Source organism: Sander vitreus, chromosome 18 (genome assembly GCF_031162955.1).
Source record: "Sander vitreus isolate 19-12246 chromosome 18, sanVit1, whole genome shotgun sequence".
Taxonomy (NCBI): Eukaryota; Metazoa; Chordata; class Actinopteri; order Perciformes; family Percidae; genus Sander; species Sander vitreus.
The window spans coordinates 24,971,791-24,980,749 of NC_135872.1; the positions used below are offsets into that span (position 1 = coordinate 24,971,791).

Consider the following 8,959-nt stretch of genomic DNA (forward strand, 5'->3'; position numbering starts at 1 on the left):
TTGTCAAAGCCAGATTACAATGACACTGAATTGTCAAAAGCACCAAAATGCTCTGGGATGAGAGAATCAGGACAGGGTTGCTCTCTGTTCTTCACCGTTGCATCCTCCGTTGGCCGCTCTACGTTCTCACCGCATCTTCTGTTGGACTCTCTCTGTTCTCCACCATTGCATTAGTTGGCCTGTATTCGTGGACATGAAAATATTAGAAGAGCAAGGCCCCAAACTCATTGAAGTCTCAAAATACTTTTGCTACACTGGAATAATACAAGGTATCTATTTAAAACTAACCCATAACTGGGGTTGGATCCAATGTTACAACAACTCACATCATATTGGCCCAATAGCCTAGTACGACTTTGACATCATGCATTTAAGTCACAATTTCAAAAAGCAACACATTGGCAAAACATTAGTTCTGAAAATAACTTTTATCTCTCTTCCTCTATCTATCTATCAATCAGTCTCTATCTTATTGCACTTAAATCATCCACGCGAGTCAAACTTATACGTAAAGCTAATCATAACTGCGTCACCAGGCGTAGGAGTGCGTCACACGTGAAGCTGACGTTTAATATTCAGTAAACATTCTACTGTCTTGTTCATTATGTGGCATACGCAGTACGCTAACAAATAACCATCACAAATGAAACAAAAATATATTCTCAGAGACTGCAGCCTTGTTATTCATGCATTCCCCGTATACTTGTAGGCTATATTGAATTGAATTCAATTGAAAACTGCTGACTTAAGTAACGCAGGTGCTTTACCTATATGCCCATCACTGATGTGAGGTCCAGTCTTGAGGTGGACTCCTTCCTTCTCTCCTTAAGTTGCTGCTGCCACTGTCAAAGTGTTCAGAATGGGTTCTTCGAATATGATACCAAAGCCAACCATCGATTCCACAAACAACACAGAAATCTGGACTACGACTATGAGCCATATTTATGTGACTCAATAAAGATTTGAGGGTTAGACCTACAAAAACAAAGCAAATAACACAGCGCCAAATCATGATTTTCTAGTCTAGCTAGCTAAGCTAGCTGGTTTGTTGATGCAGATATTAACAATGTAGCTCCCACTTCCCAAGCACAGGTCTAAGTGAAGCAAAGCGTAGTGTCAAAATCCCCTTGGGACGACCTGGTTGGTTTATCACATGAGGTCAAGGGTAAGTGACCATAGCTCTGCGTCTCATAAGAGCGCCAACCAGTCATTAATTAATGATCTCATACACGGGCTTAATATTTATTATATTTCATTAAAATTATCTAATGAAATTCATTTTGATAAAAATAAAAAAATCAAGGCAAACCTAAGCTATTTCGGCCGGCCGTACCCCCGACCCTACCATGGAAATGGTATATTCCAAATGCGTCGGCGCCATTCTGTCGAGAAGAGGGCGCGCAGCGTTTAACGACAATCGTTGGATTTCAAATACAGACATATTTTTGCAGCCAGAGAGTTTTTGGAATCGCAGTAGCCTAAGGGTTAGGGCTAATGGATCAACTGGACGAAGTTGCAGTTGCCACACTAAGAGGTAAGATATATTGTTAAGTTATCTGTTTCTATTAACATTAACTTTTTATTTTTTATTTTATTTGTCTAACCTAGGTTGGGTTGTGTGCTAAAACCCATGAAGTTAACTAACATGGCTCAAACTATCCTCATGTATGTATCTACAGTTACTATTGTGCATTTTATTATCAAACGTTATTTTGATGCCATATTTGCAAAAGTGCATTACGTTTAACTAAGAAAATTAACCAAATTCTGCATATAAAAGTTAGCTAACTCTGGAACTTTAGCGCTAAGTTTTCAGGCCAGGTGGACCTTAGTACAACATGGTATTAGATGTTTTGTGGTTTTGCCAGAACATTATTTTGCAGTAACTCTGTTAACAATGCTGGTAACTTGAATGTAACCATTGTATTGGCACTGCAAGCTGTGCTGACTGTGACAAAAAATCCAATTCATAAAAAATCACTCTGCCCATCCGGTGATGTCAGCTGCCTTGGCAAGTTGAACCACGCAGATATAGGATTTATGTACACAAGGGTGAATGAAGTCAGTGATGAGCTCAGTGTCTTGGCACTAACTGTATTTTTTTCTATAGGTGCCAAGATTGGAGAAGACTTACTGCCTTCCCTTTCTCGAGATGAAATCACGGATCTGTTTTCTGGTCCTGAAAACTTTCACAGGCGGCGGGCTATATGGCTTGTTGTAAATAAAGATGAAAAGGTCAGTTCTATATTATGCACATTAAGTTAAGATATGATAAAATGTAGTAAAGTGCATCCATATGCCTATGTGATAGCATCAATTTACAAATCTTTTCTTTTTAAAATTGTATTTATTTTAGCCAAAGCTCATTCTTTGGTTAAAAAAAGAAGCTTTGACCAGTCAGTGTAACAATAGTGTAAGTCCATATTTAACCTAAATTCAGCATGATCTTTGTTTTTTCAGGGCTTTGGCCAGAAACAAGTAGGCTACAATAACATTAGGATTTGCATTTATATAACAGTTTAGTGTTGTTGCACCGGAGTGTCGTCAGTTCAGTTGTATGGGCTTTACATTTTGGCTGGGCCATATGATTATTACAGAGTAAAAACTCATTGTGTGGGAATACATCATGACGGAAAGCTATCCTATGAAATATGTAATTGTGAATGTATTTTAGGTGGAGACTGCTGTTGAACTACCACAGCCATCAGCGACTGGAGGCAGTGGTCTTTCACAAGACGAGCCCAACACTTCTAAGTTTGTGATTATGTCCAGCCCAGAATACATAGTTTACACAGACAGTGAACTTGAACAGGTGCGACGCTCCTACTTCAAGCAGAAACGGATGGGGACTGAGAAAATTATGGATTTATATAAGGAGCTCTTCTGCCGGCTCATAAGAAACACTATGTGTAATATGATCTCGATTGCAAGAGCCACAGAAGATGCCAGATACCCCACCAAACCAAAGGTCAATGCCATGGCAAAGCGACTGGTGGAGTATTATCCAATGGTAAAAGACTGGGTAAGTATTTTTTATCTCCCTTTTGCTTGTGTTTTTATTTTTATTGTGAAAACATTGTCATGTGTCATATTTTAATGTTTATTGTTTTTACCTGGCAGGAGCATGTTGCTAAAAAGCTCACGAATGTAAAAAGCCCAAAGAAGGCCGTTCCTCCTGCAAAGAAACAACGGCAGGAAGTCGATGAAATAACGAGTGACTACGACGGGGATTTGAGTGCTTCTACGGTCATTCTTCAACGGTCCCCAGTCAGAGCCAGCACCCCAGTGCAACACCTGGATAGCAGTGATGAAAGTATGGATTAAACTTAATACACTTTGTTTACATGAGTTTTTGTGGGAAGTAACAGCTAGTCTCAAGTTGTGATGCCTTTTTGATTAGTGAGATGTGTGGGAGAGATTGCTATGCTAAATGTACAAACAAAAGAAAATAGGCCGTGGGTAAGTGGCCTTGCAAAAGTATTAGTCCAGGGATGTTAGTATTCTAACAATTCAATACTGTAAAAAAAAAAGTTACAGAGAATGACTGGGTCCTGTTACCTGCTATGTTCCTCCTACTTAATTTGGAAACCTTATCTTGCTTTACACCCTTACCCCACCCTCTATTCTTTTTTTTTTTATTCCTTCAGGTGGTTTGGGTGACGTCTTGGACAGCCAGAAAGCCCAGGCAAGGCACTACAAGACACTGCAAGAGATGTGCCGGTCCAAGAAGCCAAACAAAGCTTCAGTAACCCATTTGCTGAACTTGGAGTTTGAGTCGAGAAGACACTTTATAACCTCTGACACTGTAAAGGAGCAAGACCGACCCAGCAAGATTCTGGAGGCATATTCTTGTTTCAAAGACTTGGATCATGTAAGTAAATCCACTTGTAACCCGTGGTCTTTACCTTTTTTGTAGCTTTTCAGTACATATTTGGGGCCATCAGGGGCCTTTAACATATATATTACCTATGATCACCACTATTGGGCAATATTCAAATAATGTGCAATAACCCACACTGCATATCACACTGTATATAAAACCACTTATTTTTTCATATGTATATAGTGTTTCAACTGTTCACTTATTTTATTCCATGTTATATTTTTTCTACGTACATGTTGGCACTAGAAAAGGAGTTGCTTTTAATCTCATTGTACATGTGTATAGTGACAATAAAAGGCATTCTATTCTATTCTAACCATTAGGTCTAGGAGACATCAGTCATCAACGTGTTGGACCAGGACTGACAATGAAAATGATTTACACCTGTTTTTTAATGTCTTTCAGGTCTTAGATGAGTTGCAAAGGATAATACAGCCAAACAATGCCCACTATGTCTCGGAGATGAGGAATAGATGGAACGACTTTCATTCAAAGGTCCAATTTTATGGGGTGATGAAAAAAGCAATGAAACCCCCTAAAACATTGGATGGAGGTGAGGTCACTGTATACCTTGATTTCTCCAAGTTTATATTTTGAGATCTCATGATGAGTGGTTACTTATACTGCCTTGTGTTATGATTTCTGTCAAAATAGTGGAACATGCCACTGCTGTGTTCAGAGCCCTGCCACTGCTCTTTCCATCCAGCACTATGCCACCTAAGAAGCTGGGCGCAAGCAGCGAGGCTGTTTTCCATGTCCTTACGGTGAGACTTAAAGTATTTAATTTTTCAGTTGATTCAGTTATTCATGCACACCATGTTCTATTTTGTGGTAAGTAGAGCTGGGCGATATGGAGAAAATCAAATATCACGATATTTTTTACCAAATACCTTGATATTGATACTGCAACGATATTGTAGACTATTGGTGCTTTCACAAAATATTTACACAATGAGATTTTAGATCATCATCAGTAATGTGGATATAATGACTAAGTGGGTAAAGGCAAATAATAGAACAGTTACGAACAGTCTGGTAAGTTCAGAAAATGACATCACTTCACTGTAATGCAGCTTTTAAAACTAGGAAAAGACAACACTTATGCCATATTACAATATCCAAAATCTAAGATGATCTCTAGTCTCATATCATGATATCGATATAATATCGATACGTTGCCCAGCTCTAGTGGTAAGTCTCTGTCATTTATACAAAAACGGTAGTGTTGTTAGTGACCTAATTGTTGTAGTTTTTTTGGAAGTATCCCAGTCCAGGACAAGGTTTGTGTTACTTGTGATTAAACTTCCACTCTTGTCATCTAGGCTTCAGAGGACCCTGATGCATACTTGAGCCAGCGACCCCTGTCTTGTCCAGTTATGCTCGTCTGTGAGGATAACTGCATGATCGCCATTGGAAACACACCAGTGACTACCTTTGACAGGAAGACGTTTGATGAAGGCCTGCTCTACCTCTTGGAGTATTACTATTGCCTGCACCTCACTTATCCAAAGTGCATTTCCACCCTGCTCTCAGTATTGCAAACTGAGGTTCTCCAGGACTCCCTGCATGACCGAGATTCAACTGCTTCCTACAAAAAAGCCATTGCCGAGTGGAGGTCCTTCATTGAGTGATTGACAGATATCTCTAACAAAATTTTTTTCAGTTTGAGAGAGTCAGACCCATGTTAGCCACGTGTTTGTTGATGTCACTGGAGGTCCTTCATTGAGTAAGTGAGTCACTCTGAGAAAATTGTTTCCGTTCGAGAAAGACCCGTACGACATGTTTGTTGCTGTCATTTCAAAAATTCTAACCAGCAGCTGGAATGGAAGTGTTTTTTATTTTAATTTTTTATTATTAATTATTTTAACTGTGTTCTGCTGCTTGAATAGCTGAATATTTTGAAATTATTTGGTCTGCGTGACTATGAAAATCTTGGTCTTGTACTCATTGACTCAGTGAGTGGATTGATGGATGCAGTGCATGTTGTTAAAAAAGAAAAACCTTTTCAAATGGCGTTGAAGCATGTTGATTAAAAAAAAAATCTCTTAATAAAGTAAGAAATGCTAAAAACAAGATGCTTCTGGTGCCTTAATTTGAGACAAATTAACTTATTTCTATTGTGCTGGTTTAAGATATTGTGTCATGTTTTAAACTTGTTTGGCTAGTTATTAATCTAACTTTAAGGTATTCATTCTTAAAGTCAACTCAATTAAGAGAATAACATGCTTATTTTAAGATTAATTTTGCTACTTATTAATCTTATTTCAAGATATAAATTATAATTGTCAGCTCATTTAGAGACTAAATTCCTCATTTTAATTTACTCTGTCTCAAATAAATATGATTTCATTGCTTTTAGTAAGCTCAGTTTGCTCGAATTCTAGCCTTTTTGTCTATTTTTAAGGCACATTATGATTTTTCAGTGGCTAGACTTTTTTTGCTAGTTTTAAGAATTCTAACCTAGTAAATTTTTCTTACCCCATTGGCAGATTTTTTTTGCTCAATACAAGATAGTTTGACTAGATTTAGGAATATTAGGCTTATTTCTAGAGGGGCCTTTTTTGCAGTGTAGGCTAATACTAGTATAATTGTGTGTCATCCGCATAACGGTGCACCATCCAGTGCACCGGTGGAAAGGCTGTTCAGCCTGGGAGGTCTTGTGCTTACCCCCAGAAGAAACAGACTTTCAGATAAACGTTTTTAAAGACTGCTCCTGATGAGGTAACCATTTTGTGCTGATGTGGAATAGGTTGCCTGCCAGTGCCACCCATGCTCTAGACATAACTCAAGCCTATGCCTAATATTCTCTTTTCTATTTGCCATCATACTGTGAAGAATGGCCAGCATATTCACTTTACATAGCCTTTTTAATTCTGAGGCTAGTCATGCTTTACGTTGTGCTTGATTTTATTTTGTTTACCATGTTGTTCCTAAGATGGCAGATATTTAATAATTTCAGGCACGCTGTTGCACGTTCCTGTATTACTAGTCAATAGCTACTCCCCAAATTTTGATGACCCAGATTTTTTGAATAAGGTCTTTGAACGTCTCGCTTCTCTGCATGATAACCTTCTTATCTTTGGAGGGGACATGAACTGCGTTATTGATCCTAGGTTAGACCGCTCCTCTCCCAAAAGCTTGACCCCATCAATTAATGTCCAGAATGCTTTCTGACTTCATGGCTAAGAATGGTTGCATTGATCCCTGGAGATTCTATAACCCTAGCATCAAGGAATATAAATTTTTTTCGCATATGCATAAATCCTTTTCTCGGATTGATTATTTTTTCATTGATGCCAAACTTATCTCCAAGGTGTCAACAATTCAGTATCATCCTATAGTTATCTCTGACCATGCCCCGCTCTCTTTGGCTATTCAGTTCTCTCCACAACCCCTTTACTCCACACCGTGGAAGTTAAATACTCTGCTCTTATCAGATGATAAATGTAACTCCTTTATTGCATCTTCAATCAATGATTTTATCATGATCAATCAAAACGAGGCTTATCCTAATGCTTGTTCGCTGCTATGGGAATCACTTAAAGCATACTTACGGGGTCAAATAATTTCCTACTCTGCACATTTAAACAAAACTCGTATAGCCAAACTTCAAGAGCTTTCAACTAGATTGGACAAATTAGATCAACAACTAGCCACTTGCCCCTCCCCTAGCTTGCTCAAAGACCGTGTTGATTTACAAACTGAGTTCGACCTCATTACGACTACTGAGGCAGAGCACCTTCTTTTGCGCTCGCGTTCCACATATTATGAGCATGGCGATAAGGCAAGCCAGCTCCTAGCCCATCAGTTGCGTCGCAAGGCTGCCTCACCGGCAATTTCCACTGGATGTGTAACGGCTGCGGAACGGCTCCGGAACATCGACGGAGTCTTTAAGTTTCCATTAAAGTCAATGTGTGTATTTCCACTGACTGCGGAACGTCTGCGTCCCTACTCCATCCCAGCTCCGGCGGTCTGCAGCCCTCTGGAGCAGATACGCAGACCTTCTATTTTTGCCGGACGCCGGAGAGCTCCGCAGCAATTCAGCACACGGCAGATAGTGCGTGACAGGAAATCGATCACAGAAACAAAATAAAAATCTGGTTAATTTTCAAAGTAAAATACACCGTGCTCACGGCAGATCATATTTCCCTGCACTACACCTTGAAAACACAGCACAGAGTTGTTTCCCCTCTACTCCTCTGGATGGAAACAAACTGTTGTTGATTTTGTGGTTCTATTCTACGTGAATTTGCGAGATATTGTGGGTCCTCATGACTACAGCTGTCAGTCGTGGCCTCAGCCGTGCCGCAACAAATCCGGACCTAGTGGGTATTGACGGACGGCGGAGCACGCAGCCGTTCTGCAGCGGAGCCGGTACGCAGACGTTCCGCATCCAGTGGAAATCCACAGTCACATGATTCTTCAAATCAAGGATCCCTCTGGCACACTACATACTGACCCTAATACCATTAACTCAGTATTCTGCTCATTCTATTCTTCTCTGTATAAGTCTGAGTCCTCACCTGACGCTTCTGAAATGGGTGTTCTTAGATAGCTTCGACTTTCCTACCGTTAGCCCACATGTTACCAAAGATCTTGATCTGCCACTAACAGTTGATGAAATCAACATTGCTATAAACAACATACAAAACAATAAAGCTTCTGGCCCTGATGGATTCCCAGTGGAATTTTTTTAAAGATTTCAATCTAAATTGGCCCCGATATTGCTTTCTGTATATAAGGAATCTCTGCAGAATGGCTCTCTCCCTCCTACTTTAAGACAAGCCTCCATAAGTCTGCTGTTAAAGAAAGACAAGGATCCCAACCGCTGCGGTTCTTACAGACCCCTATCTTTACTAAACATGGATGCTAAAATCCTTTCTAAGGCTCTGGCCAGCCGCTTGGAAAGATTTCCATGGTTTCAGAAGAGCAAATTGGCTTTATGAAGGGCCGTCAGTTATTTTACAACGTCCACACCCTTCATATATAATATACTCCAAAAATTCCACTATAACTCCTGAAGTGGTCATCTCAGTCGACGCTGAAAAGGCATTCAACAGGGTCGAATGGAACTTC

At 39.7% G+C, this 8,959-nt stretch overlaps 1 pseudogene; it reads left to right on the forward strand.

The window, feature by feature from the left end:
* Window positions 1-1,494: 1,494 nt before the first annotated feature.
* On the forward strand, window positions 1,495-5,514 carry LOC144533528 (uncharacterized; annotated as a pseudogene).
* The last annotated feature ends 3,445 nt before the right edge of the window (window positions 5,515-8,959 follow it).